Consider the following 13,656-nt stretch of genomic DNA (forward strand, 5'->3'; position numbering starts at 1 on the left):
GAACGATGAGTGAAAACATAAGCATGAATATTGAAATGGTTTTTTATTTCTTCTATTTCTTCATTTTGATGTATTTATTTTCCGTTTCTTTAAAAATATGCCATATGCATAAATTAAATTAAATATGTTTATAAATATGGAAGCATCTTTTATTTTACAAGTTACTTTTAATTTCAAATTTTTGTATCTCGTATCATGTCGACATCTAAGAGAAATGTACAATGTTAAAATGAATTAAAGTTTCTCTGATAAAATAATAGGATATTCATAAGAGCCTTTGATTAAATAATGCAAATATTTTTAAAAAATTAACTTAGCTATTCCAATTTTCAATAAGTTTCTTCGTCATTTTAATATTGAGACGAATCATAGTTTTGCATTTTTATTTTTTTAAGCATAATTTAGAATGTCTGGATTATTTAGCTTAATTATTTTTTATTTCCATTGCATTATCGTAAATAGTCAAATTGAATAAATGTAGAAAATGAAAATTAATAACATTAGATTATATGTTAAAAAATTCATAAATAACTAAATCAGATTTTGTGTTAAAATTAAAAAATGGTTATATTCCACATTTCTCGCATAACTTACTTGCGCATTTTTACCATAAAATTTAATATTAATGAAAACGGGTGGAAACTAGAATCAAAGACAAGTCAAATTACAACCATTATTAAAACATTTGTTTGATTATTAAAGCAGAAAATCGAAGTAGAAGGCAATAAGAAGAAAGTCGAAATCAAAGAAGAAATTGAAGAAGGTCAGAGGTGCGTTTATTTAAGTCAAGAATTAGCAATAAATAATAACATCATGAATAAAATTTTAAAACAAATGAACATTGAAGAATTCTTTTGATAAAAGTAGCATAAAAAAAATGCCAATCTGTCCGATAAAAAAAGTGTTTCTTTCAGTGAAAAGTAACCGTTGCTAATTTAAAAAACAAAATTTTAGATTTTCACTAGCAAATCAGAAGAAGAATTTATTTTGACATAAAAAAATTTGAAAGTTTAAAAACATACAGTTTAAAAGATTGGTCATATCAAAAGGTAAAAAACAAGATGGTCTAATGAAAGTAGGAAAGCAGCAGTTGTGAATTGATGGGCAGATGTAGGTATCCTCATGACAAGAAACTACCAATTGAATGACTAAGAACAAGATAGTCTAACAAAATTTGAAAAAAAAAAAACTGTTCACTGTAGAACATTTTTAATGATATTACTATATCAAGTACTGGCATCCTGAGTGCAGTATCCGTAAAAACCGTAAAATTTTACTGTACTTGTGAAATTTACCATAAAATGTTATACCAAAATTTTTACAGTAGTATTTATTTAATTGTAGTTATTCAGGGATTTTACCGTAAAAATTATTCCAAAAATAACAATATATCATGTGTTCTGTTCCGTTAAACGTTAGGATAAAAATTGATTTTAAGGCAAAAATGGATTTTATTTTTTAAAAAAAATGATTTTATGGTAAAAAGTGCATACACCCTGAGGGCCGGTACATTTTACCGTATTTTGATCCTGAACTTTTTACAGTGCAACTGTGAATTGAAAGACAGGTGCCCTCGTGACATCAAATGACTAAGAAAACGACCCCCAAAAAAAGATTATTTAATAAAATAAGAAAAAGAGGCAGGTGGGAAATTTAAGACAGACGGAAGTGCCCTCGTAATAACAAATAAAGAAATGAATCTAGAAATTGTCCAAAAGTAAGACTATATAATGAAATTAGAAAAACAGCTCACTGTAAAAATTTCTTGAACAAATTACGATAGAAAGTACTGGCACCCTGAGTGCAACATCCATAAAATTCATTTTACCGTAAAATCCATTTTACCGAAAAATTTTATTCCTTAATATTTACAGTAAAATTTATTTAATTACGGTGATTCAAGGATTTTACAGTAAAGATTATTGCAAAAATAACTGTATATCAGAGGTTCTGTTCCATAAAATTTCACGACAAAAAGTATTGGCACTCTGGGTGCCAATTCTTTTTACCGTAATTTGATCCAGAATTCTTTACAGAGCAGGGAGAAATTGGAAGGCAGATTCAGGTACCCTCAGGTGTCAAATGACCAAAAAAAGATGGTTTAATGAAATTAGAAAAACAGCAGGGGTTAATTAGAAGGTAGATGCAGGTACCCACGAGACGTCAAACGATCAAAAAGACGATGGTCTAATGAAATTTAAAAAAAACAGCAGATGTAAATTGAAAAGCAGATGAAGCTGATGGTAACTTTCGGTAAAGTTTGAAGAAGTCCTTTATTCAGTAGAATAATGATAACGGTAAAAACTCATGGTGTCAAATTTTTTTTTACTTAGTACCCAGTTGGACAATTCCATAAAAATAATAATCGATTTCAAAATCATACTCTAATAGGATCCCTTTGAAGAATTTACTGTACAAGACTTTTCAAAAGGTAGTTATTGCGCAGTTTGGAAAATAAAGTCAAGAAAAGCCGATCACCAAACACAAAACTGAAACTAATCAAATGAAAATAAAGTTACTAAAAATAACCTGTGTCCGCTTTTCCCGAATCATCCAATTCTTTCTTCCTTCGGTAAAATTGTTTTCTTCGTAGAAACCAATAAGATATTCTTCATCCAAAATAAAACTGCATGCTTTATCTTCAGTTGTACAATTCCGGAAATTGGAACCAATCAAATCAAACCTGCCCTTCCTCTCGATCTGGATCAAAAAATATCTTTTATCTCATCCATATTTTTGTTTACAACATATTATTTATTAAAGGAATTTTTTTTTCCAACTCGATGATTGTCAACCCTTTATGGAGCCTTTATTTATTTTCATCATGTGTATTTTCGTTAGATTAAGATATGGATGATATTTTTATCATTTATGGGGCTAAAAAATATTCTTATTTTAAAGTCTTATCTAAATTAAAGTTGCAAATTCTTGATAAATTATAAAGATTTTTTTTTTAATATTCTAATTGAGGAAAAAATTATGTGTTGTGTGTTTCTTATTCTGATGAAGGCCTGCAACGTTTGAGAAACCTTAGACATGTGCTTAATAAAAATCAAATACTATCCAGACTATATGAAGGACATATAATGATAAGCCACACTGTTTTCAATTACTCGAAAGAGTGTTTTTGATATTAAAAAATAAACAATTTCTATGCAGGCAGTAAGATGTTATTTTTGCATGTCGTGCTGTTGTCGAAGGGAAATAACCTAGTAGATTGTACTTTGAAAGCCATTATAAGGAAGAGTTTGATATTTAAATTGCTAATTTTGGAGAAAATGTCCTTATTATACTACATTGCCTCCAAGCTCTTCAAGTGCAAAAACAAAACCTACAGAAACTACATTACATTGACAAATCTTACGCTTCCAATACACACAGAAACAATTAACACGGCAAAATGACCGTATTGTATGGTAATAACGTAATATGGTTAGTAAAATTAAAATATCAGGTATTTAATCCTTTTCTCTCGGTAATTTTTCCGTTTTTATGCTAACAGTTTACCGGAAACTCTGGTTTTCGAAAGTATAGTTCTGACCACACGGTTAGTAAAATATACAGAACTAAAAAGTAAGTTTAACCGAACAAATGGATTTTATGCCGTGCTCTAAGATATCATCATAAAATTATCAAATTTTACACATTTGCCAGATTTTATTACATATTATAAAACCATGTTTTATTGTCAATTTTACCAAATCATAACTAAAGTTCTTCAGTAAAAATTACCGAGCTTTTTGGTGTTCCCATAGAGCCAGAAAAACGGTTAATTTTACCACTTTCAGATCAAAACAAAAATTATAAGGCGTATTACTTTCGTGATCAACTTCTATCAACAAAACAGTCTCTCCATGTCTCATAAAAGTGTTGGGCCTTTTTTTTATTTTTTTAAATCTTTTAAAATAAAGCTGCTTTCTCCTTTATAGTCTATTTAAAGAAAAGTTTTTAAAAAGCATTTATTTAATATTTTTCGTATTGTATTTAGCAAGTTATAAGAAGAGTTCTAATATAGTACTTATACCTTATTTTTTTTTAATTTTTTCAGCATAAATTAGTCATCATATTCTTACTATATTTTATAACTTAAAATATACTCACAATGAATATGTAATTGATAAATAATTAATACGGATTAAATACATTAAAAATATATTAATCAATAAATTTAGTATAATTTTATCTAAATTATTAAAAATTTGGTTTTTAAATATCTTAAAAAGATTAAATTGATCTAACCATTTTAAAATTTCATTAGTAAGTCAGTAATATTATATTTAAATAAATCGATAAGTCAATAAATCATTGGAAATCATTTATTTATTAACAATTTCAGACATGGCATAACTAATTACTGAGAAACAGAGTTAGTATTTCCTAATTAAAAAAAAAGGCAAAATTTTTTTGGATAAAATTTTTTTTATAAAAGAGTAAAAAAAAGAAGAAAAAAAGAGTAATAAAACGCGTTTAAACATGTCAATGAAATTTTTTATCGCATTTAGATGTGTTTTACTTATACATTGTCCTACTTTTTGATAAAACAAGAGAAATACTGCTGATTTCTGTTTTTCTTGCCACGAAGTAGTGTCTGATTAATTTCTATCATGCAATATTCTTAATTAATAATTTTTTGGTAGCTCTTGGCACGCTTTCAAAGTCATTTTTATTGCCTTTGGTCGTATTAACGCCGAAATGGGAGAAATACTGTACGCAAGTGTTGGAAATGTGTGTTATGTACATTTAATTAAAGTTTAGATTTCTCATTTAATTGCTCTTTACAACACAGAAAATGTATGTAGAACACGCGATATAGTAATCAGCCGTAAAATTTCTTTTGAATATAATACTTGTACTGTTTAACAACTTTGTGATGCTTGAAAAACTATCTGACCAAAGATTTTAAGGAGAAATGATGCTTTCTTTTTCGTGTATGCCATAATAAAGCAACTTATTTTTCATACAAAAGCATACTAAGATTCTAGCAATTTGTAACAATCACTTTTCACAAAATGATCCATTTTAGTCTTAAGTCTTTACAATTCGTATTCTATCTCATTCTAGTTTTAAAATTTAATTTTACAAAAATAATTATTTTTCTTAAAATTTTGGTTTTTATCCAAAAGCTTAATTTTTTAATGATTTTAATCATATCTTTTATATTATTTGTGAAATCATAAAAATATTATATTTTAATAATTCGAAGAACAGAAGATCGTTTGTTGCATTAACAAATTTAGCTTTTGTTTGATGTATTTTCTAACAATAGCTTACTATAAAATTTGTGTTGCGATTTTTCTAATAAGCAAAGTTTTACCACGATCAATAAAGTTTCAGCCAGCAACCAAGTTGTCTGATATTAAGTTTAAGACGATGCTTAAATAGAGCATTATTTTTAATTATAAGAAAGTTGTCTACATTTTTTATTTCCAATTTGAATTTTTATCAATGGCAAATCACTGATAATTGCATTCAAACTATTTTAATAATGAATTGCAGTTATTTAGCTACCAAAATTATTTTTTAAGTCGCAATACTTATGCAGTGAGTTAAAAATTAGTTGCTACGATTTAAAAAAATAGTTACATAAATCATGTCACCTGCTCCCTAAATCATACCAATCTTAAAAATATTGTATATTTATGTTTAAGTGATAGGCGATAATTAATCTGAATGAATAGTTTAGTAACATGATGAGAAACATTAAATTTTTGAGCTGTTATAAATATAGTAACAGTATTATCAGCCAGGAAAATGCTTATAGAACGTTATAATGTGTACTACAAAGTTTAAGAAAGACTTTTATAAGTGCTACTTCAACCTTTTGTTCTATAATCAGCTTTATTTTAAGTTTTGATAACGGAGAAATCGGTTCGGTCGAAAGCTACAACGAGGAAGGGACTGGGACAAATTGGTCCATCAAATCAAATTGCAAATCAATCATTACTTGACTAACCAGGGGACTTTTATTAAAAGATACATTTTGGCACTTTTTCTTCGCTTTTTTCTTTCTGGGAATGAAGAAACTAAACCTAATCATGAAGATGTGAAATCTAATTTAATTTACTGAAATATTTCCGCTTTTTTTTCGATTGATTTACATACAGATTGAAGTCTGCTGGTAGAAAGTTGCTGCAATTTAAGATTGTTACTCCAGAATGGTTAAATCATTTAGAGCGATGATCGCTAAACTCCGAGCCACGGGCCGGTCCGTGGATAGTATGGTACCAGGCATAACCATCCATTCTTCTAGATGGTTATGTACCAGCATTATTTTCATTTATTTCCATTTTATTCCCATTTATTTCCATTTTATATACTGTGGTGCATTTCTCTCGGGTTTGAGCGGCTTTTCATGGACGAGAGTTTAACCTGGAGCTGAGAGACGTCACCTAAAACCACATAAATACTGTGCGTGTAATTGTATTTTATTTTTATGGCATGTTTAGATACAGTTTAACTGAAATTATTAAGTAAAAGCAATCAATGTCTCGGGTGGTGGTAAAATTATCGAACGTTTAGCTGTTCGCTATGATAAAAATGCTGGGTTGAAATGCTCTTTAGAGTTCTCAATTATTTATGTATTATTAAAAACCTCACTCACGAGAAGAAAAATTTGGTATCAGGGGAAAACTATAATATAATATTTTTCAGTCACTTTTCGAGAGTATGAATGTAGTAAGTGTAAAAGGCTTTAAAAAACGATCCCTTCTTGTAGTTGATCAAACGCTGCATTATATGGGCTCATAAAAATTTGCGAAAACTGAGAATAAGGCAATGATTTTGATGATTTTCATCCAGGTGGAAAAATCTGCCCGAATTGGTGATTTTAAAAACGTTTAATAACTTTTAAAATATTTAGGTTATTTATCCGTTCTAAAGCCCAGATAATTCTTCACGGCAAGATTATACATATTGTTTGAAATCATTGTATTGCTTCAAGTGTAAGGCACTTAAACTATGGCTTTTTTAATTTCCTCAGTGACGGAGATTCAAAAAGCAGCGTTTCAACTGATTCGCTAAATCACCAATTAACTGATTTATTGATTCGATTTATTTTTCTCTCATTCACTCGGCTATATAAAAAATCATTTATGGGAACCATTGCTGTAGCTTTTCAAACTAATAATGATATTTTTTTCAAATTGAAAGTAAACAGTTTTAGTAGAAACTAAGCCATACAAACATACAATTGAATAAAACTTAAAAAATGACCACACATTGCTTTAAGAAAAAAAATACGAATGATCGTCATCGTAATTGAATATATTGAATTACGTGCCCTATTATATAATATTTTCAAGAATTAAGATCCTTTCTCTTCTCCCTAGCATAGGTTTACCAAACAAAATAATTCAAATTTTTACTTTTTGATGGTATCAAAATAAACGATGCTTTGTGTGGAAAAAAAAATGAATGTAGACGAAAAAGTTTGTGAGACATCTGCCGCTCAAAGAACTCATATTTACATAAAGAAAATAAGCCACTATGAGAAAAACGATGAAAAGAATCAAAATGTTACGTAAATTCATATAGTTTTTGCAATCAAACACTTGGTTTAATCCTAATGATAATCGTAATTGCCATGGAAGTTCGTGGCAGCATTTACGCGACTCTCTGTTATATATAACGGGATTAAATTTGTATAGTTCGACAAAAAAATTCGCTAAAAATTTCCTTTTGAGAAAAAAAACTATTGTATAGAGGGAGAAACCGGTTGCAGATTTGAAATCAGTGATACAAAAGTACTTAAGATCTAAAAGTGACTACGTTAAAAAGACAAGTGAATGTACATACATGCACATACTATAGTTTCAGTTCTATAAACAAAAACCTTCCTCAGAGTCTAAACGTCAAATGAAGGTAGAAAAGTAAAGAGACAAACGTGTGTAAAACTGTTTAACCAATAGGGACAAAGGAACAAGTTTGAACAAAGAAATAAGGAAACATGTGTGAGGAGATTAGGCGAAAACCCAAGGATGTAACGATTAAATTAAAATAGACTTCCAAATATAGGGAAATGGTGGGATACTCCAGTAAATTATTAGAATTTTCAAAATATAGAATGACTCCCGAAAATCAAATTCGTAAGGCAAAGAGCAGTGTTGAATAATTTTAGTCGACGAAAATTAAAACTTGTGATTTGTGTTCTAACTGTGTAGGTAGAGCGATAGAAGATCGGTTAATGTTCTGGTTTTGAACGCATTTTTCATTTTCTTTCAGTCGAAGTTTAAGGGTACGTTCAGTTTGTTCAATATATGCAAGACTACATTGTCATGAAATTTGATAAATACCCCATCTATTAATATCATAAATATGGTGCTTAAGATTCGTGAAACTTAGTTTATTTAGAGGAGTAACAAAAGACTTTAAATTCAAATTTATTCACAATCTTAGCAACTTGAGCACTGATTTTTGGATAATTAGATAAAACAATCAAATTTTTTAAGCTCGATTTGGAGGGTTTGAAGGATTGGGATTTAGTTTTCTAAGGGTGGAATCAATAATATTTAATGAATTAATATTATTGATTCCACCTGTAGAAATAATATTATTGATTCATATCTCGTAATCCTTCAAAGTCGTTTTTTCCTTTGTTAATAAACTAAATTTCACAAATAAAGACCCTATTGCTGATATTTATAGATGGGGTATTTATCAAATTTCGTGTCAATGTGGTTTTCCGTATAATGAACCAACTAGACGTACCCACTTCTACTTAAGGAACACAAAAGATGTATCTAAAATCAGGAAATTAACCTATCTTTTATCACTCTACACAGTCGACATTTAAATCACAAGTTTGAGATTTCTTCTGCTTAAATCATTCAACACTGCTCTTCAATTGTCGAACTTGAATTTTGGGAGTCATTATATACTTGGAAAAATTCTAATAATTTAATGACCTTTCGAATATCCCACCGTTTCCTAATATTTGGAAGCCAATTTTAATTTATTTTGTTGCACCCTGAGGTTCCCGCCTAATCCTTTCATTCTTATTTCTAATCTTTCCCTTGTTATTTCCTTGTTCAAACTTGTTAATCTGTCTCTATTGGTTAAACCACTTTACACGTGTCTCTCTACGTGATTACCTTCATTTGATGTTTGGACACTGAGGAAGTTTTTTGTTTATAAAACTGGAACTACAGTATGCCTATTTATGTACTTTCATTTGTGCTTTTTGACGTTGTTTTTTGTTTATAACCTACAAAGTATACCCCCTCTTTTGTTGGATCTTTACAATCAGTTAAAAATTCTCATGTAACAGAAAAGAAAAATTGTTTCCCAGTGTTATTCGTATTAAGAGTATTTAAACCACTTTTGATAGTCTCCGGCACTATTTTTCAGGTCCAGGATCACTTCTTTCAGAAACATTACAAATGACCAGAAATGTAAAACTATTTGCCTCTATTCGCCCTGTTTTAGCAACTACCATTCCTTCTGAAACATGCTGAAATATATATTTTTACTTAGAACGTACTATCTACGAGCGCACTACGAGCGTACTATCTATCTACGAGTAATGTTTGACAATGTGATCTTTCCTGTGTCATAAAGAGTTAATATGGTGCAGTCATAAGATATCTTGTATGCTAAAGATTTCGTTACTGCCACATTCTATTCTGGTCTAATAACATCATGACAGTACGATTTTGCTTCCACAATATTTTTAACTCTGAAAATGGTGCTCCAACGATTTTTTTGCTTTCTCGATTGCACGCGAGATTCTGTTTTTATAAGAATATGTCTGTGGTTGATAATGTCATCAAGAGATTTTGCATTTGTGATATTCTGATCAAATCTGCACGAGATTATGACTGAGCGAGATTTTGTCCATGCCAGATTCTGTGTCATTGAAATTAAATGCGCACGAGATTATGTTGTAACAAAATTTTGTCCTCAGGAGATTCTGCATCCAAGAATCTATGTCTTTACGAGACATGTCATCGAACGATTCTACACTCGTAAGAATCTGTCCGCGTGAGATAAGCTCTTCACAAGATTTTATCGATACAAAATTACCTATATACAAGAACCCTTTTAAATGATATTGCATCCCTGAGAAATATTATTCGTGCAACATTCTTCCTTCACATTATTTGGTCCAAGCGAATTATTTACCATGTGAACACAAACCAGAAACATTAAACATTTAAAAAATATTTTATGAGAAAAAAAAAATTTATGCACAGTACCTAACTCCAAAAAAATAATAACTTACTGAAATAAATATTTAATTTTATAACAATTCAATTTTTGAAAACCCTGTTTATTAATCAATTTTATTGTTACTTAACTTTTAAACTCTGTCATACGTGTTTCTTATTTTTTCTTTACCATTATCTTCAATACTTTTAGGTTGCTTTTAGAACTCTTATTTCCTTCATTATGGTATCATGTAGCTACTGGCAACCCATAATTTGATAGCAAAAAAATTTTTGTTCTATTTATTTCCGAAAATTATTCGACAAACCAGTTTCAAACTCTAGAGAGAATTTTATAATTTTTTTCCCTGAGTGAAACAAAAATGTTATTTTTCTTCATTTTTTTTCCAAATTATAATTGAAATTTCTGTAACATCAATAAATAACCATTTCTTATCAAAAATCTCGTTGTAATAGCGCTAAATCTAAGAAAATAAGCGCGAGGATTAATATAATAATCCCATTTTAATAACCTTACTGAAATCGATAGCCAAATATTGTTTCATTCAATGCATGAATTTGATTCCTTTTTTTTTCAAAATGAATTATCAATTAAATTTTTAAAAAATTAATCAAAAGATTTTCTTTACCAAAAAAAAACCCATTTAGAGTACAGTTTTGAAACAATTAAATAACTAAGTGAAGCCTATTTCATTAAAATATATGTTATTTTGCAAGTAAATATTTAATCACTTGTGTTCCAAAATGTATTCCTCAATTTTAATTATATTTAAACAAAATAATAATAATTTTAAATAAAATATTGAACTTCAGGACATAATCGAAAACTTTAATTTATATAACAATAGATTTTTGTAATTTTATCAAAATTGTCGTAATAATTAACTCTGCATTATTCTATCAACTCACTAATAAGGTTCCTACATATCAAAACAAAATTTAAATATTTATTTTAAACTGTACTTGAATAAAAATGAGCTCACAATAGTTTATAAAGTAAAAATTTAAAATCCCAAGCAATTTCTATTTACCTGAAAACAGCGTGAAAGAAAATTTCCAAATCAAAACAAACAGCAAACATAACTTTAGAATCCAAGCCCCACGGGACAAATGTTAACAAAACTTCATTAACTTACCTTTTGAAGTTTAAGTAGTTGGTACAAATAAAATTTCTCTAGTTTTCCTCTCTACTGTTCACTTTATGCGTTAAAATTATGTCACACTATAACGAAATGTCCCACTATACTGAATGGTTAACGTTAGACATCTGATCAAAATAATGCACTCCTTCTCTTAGGTTCTCTCTCAAGATCAATATTTTGTACTTGGCGACTAGGGTTACCTAAAATAGAATTTTAATCATCGCCAGAGCTAAGCTGTGAAGCCAACTTCATGAATCAGGAAAAAAATAAATAACAAAGCAACAGGTAATTGTTAAGCAGAATTCTTTATATGGTATTTAATATTATGTACAAAAACGAATTTAAATGTGAATTTTAAATAAAATGTGTGAAGAACATTTTAATCGCCTTAAATTAAAAATTCCCGCCAAAATTGCAATTACTTATATCAATATGGTACTCTCCAAATCTTAAGGATTCTTATTTTGATCTTTTATTAGAATTTAACATACATTCCTCGGTACAAAAAAATTTCTATTGTATGAAAACCTGCCTTACAGATAAAATTTAGTTCGGAGGAAATTTATGACTGTTAGCATTTGACATAATGTTATACAGTTGCATTTTTGTTTATCGACGTTCTACTTAACGACATTATTTATTTGAAAACGATTTGTTGCCGTCCCAGTTCCTTCATAGTTGAAAAATCTTTATTTAATGACGACTGTGTCACGGTTTCAGGACAACATATTTTAAAGTACAGAAAAAAAATTTAAAAACTTTTTTCTTCGTTGTAATGGAGTATAGAAAGACGAATAAAATGTTCGGTTATAGGATTTGTTTAACAGTTATGAAGATAGTTTAAAAACTGCTTTAGGGGGCCGTCCTTAAATGAGTGTCGCTCTTTACCATAACCCTATTCTCGTTTAGTCATATGACAAATTGTGTTTCATAAACATGTACTTGAAGCTCAGAAGAAAATATTATATGTTTCAAATTTTATTGTTTTACTTTATTCGAGTGTTTCAACGTTAGAATTTTAAGTCTGGAATTACGCTAAAATAAGTGGCATCAGTCTGTCCATCCGATTAACCATAATGTTTATGGTAAGAATGTTTCTTTACATTTACGGTTTTGAAACTTTTTAACACTGGTACTGTTAAAAATCAGTTAACACAGAGCTATACTGTTTTGTAATCATTTACAACTACTACAGTTTTTAAACCATTAAAATACAACTTAAACAGACATTGGAGCTCCATGCGTGCTTCGCCATTTAAGCGTGAATGATAATTTCGTATTCTAATAATCTGGGGTCACTGATTAAAGAGTGCAGAGTCCCAGTGTCTTTTCATCTATTCAAGGAATGGAAGAAATATTGTTGTATCAACGCTGAGATTCGAACCTCTGTTCAACCAGTCTCTCAACTACAGTTGTTACCCAACTACATGAAAGAAAATGGCTTCATAATGTGCGTTTAGGTTCGCGCGGATAGAATTCTGGTTGCTAAACCGTATTCGGTGAAAACAATCAATAAGCGTTTAACAATGTGACTTTTTTATGGTTATTTTAGTATTTTGGTTACAAAGGTAAAATAAAAATTTATGAAACTGCTATTTAACGATTTTTACCTAGAAATTTATAACAGTGTTTAGTGTCAACCATGACTGTAACAATAATAGTTATTATGTCTGTACTAATTTTGATGAAAAGTATTAGGGGGGCCGGCAAGTAATGTCGTTTCGGTGCATTAGATATTTTTTATCAAGATTTTATTTTTAATCAATAATGTATTCACCCTCGTTAGCGGCAACCTTTCAATGCCAGATTGAAAATGAATCGAAAGGGACAAAAAAAATGAATTAGTTTTTAAGACTAACGAATATCCAATGTGACGAAGCGAAATTACTTTCCAGTCCCCGTAATATTTAATCTGTTGATTTTATATGTTGTTTATTTCAAGTAAAATGTGGGATGACACACTTTTCGTTGCACCCTCACCCTCACTCTCTCTTGTCTCAAATTTTCCTGAACCTCTTCCCTCACCTTCAAATATGCCATTTATGAAAGCTCCCTATGAGATGTAGAGTAAACGAACGATAACAAAGAAAATGAGATAGAGTTTGTCTCTCCTTCTTATGCGAAAAGCAATTACTGCTATTGATATTTAAAGAAGATAGATTATCATATCCAGTTTGCTTTCTTTAGTATGCTTGAAAAAAAGGAAAAAATTATTGAAACGGGACAACAATCTGTAAATTTTTTCTTAAATTTTAATTTCCTTTTAGTGCAAAATTATTTAAATTTTATTATTCCATTTTTCTTCCTCGTAATGTACACGGAGAAGAAATGTCTTGTAAAATTATCATGCT

General features: G+C 29.2%; 1 protein-coding gene across 1 annotated transcript in view; it reads right to left on the reverse strand.

Moving 5' to 3' along the window:
* Positions 1-11,457, reverse strand: part of LOC107451997 (synaptotagmin-12) — a 150,209-nt gene extending 138,752 nt beyond the window's left edge. The window contains exon 1 of the mRNA XM_043042166.2: positions 11,300-11,457. The gene's annotated coding sequence lies outside the window, so the exon portion shown is untranslated. The remainder of the gene's footprint in view (positions 1-11,299) is intronic.
* Between the last annotated feature and the right edge of the window lie 2,199 nt (positions 11,458-13,656).

This window comes from Parasteatoda tepidariorum, chromosome 4, assembly GCF_043381705.1.
Source record: "Parasteatoda tepidariorum isolate YZ-2023 chromosome 4, CAS_Ptep_4.0, whole genome shotgun sequence".
Lineage (NCBI taxonomy): Eukaryota > Metazoa > Arthropoda > Arachnida > Araneae > Theridiidae > Parasteatoda > Parasteatoda tepidariorum.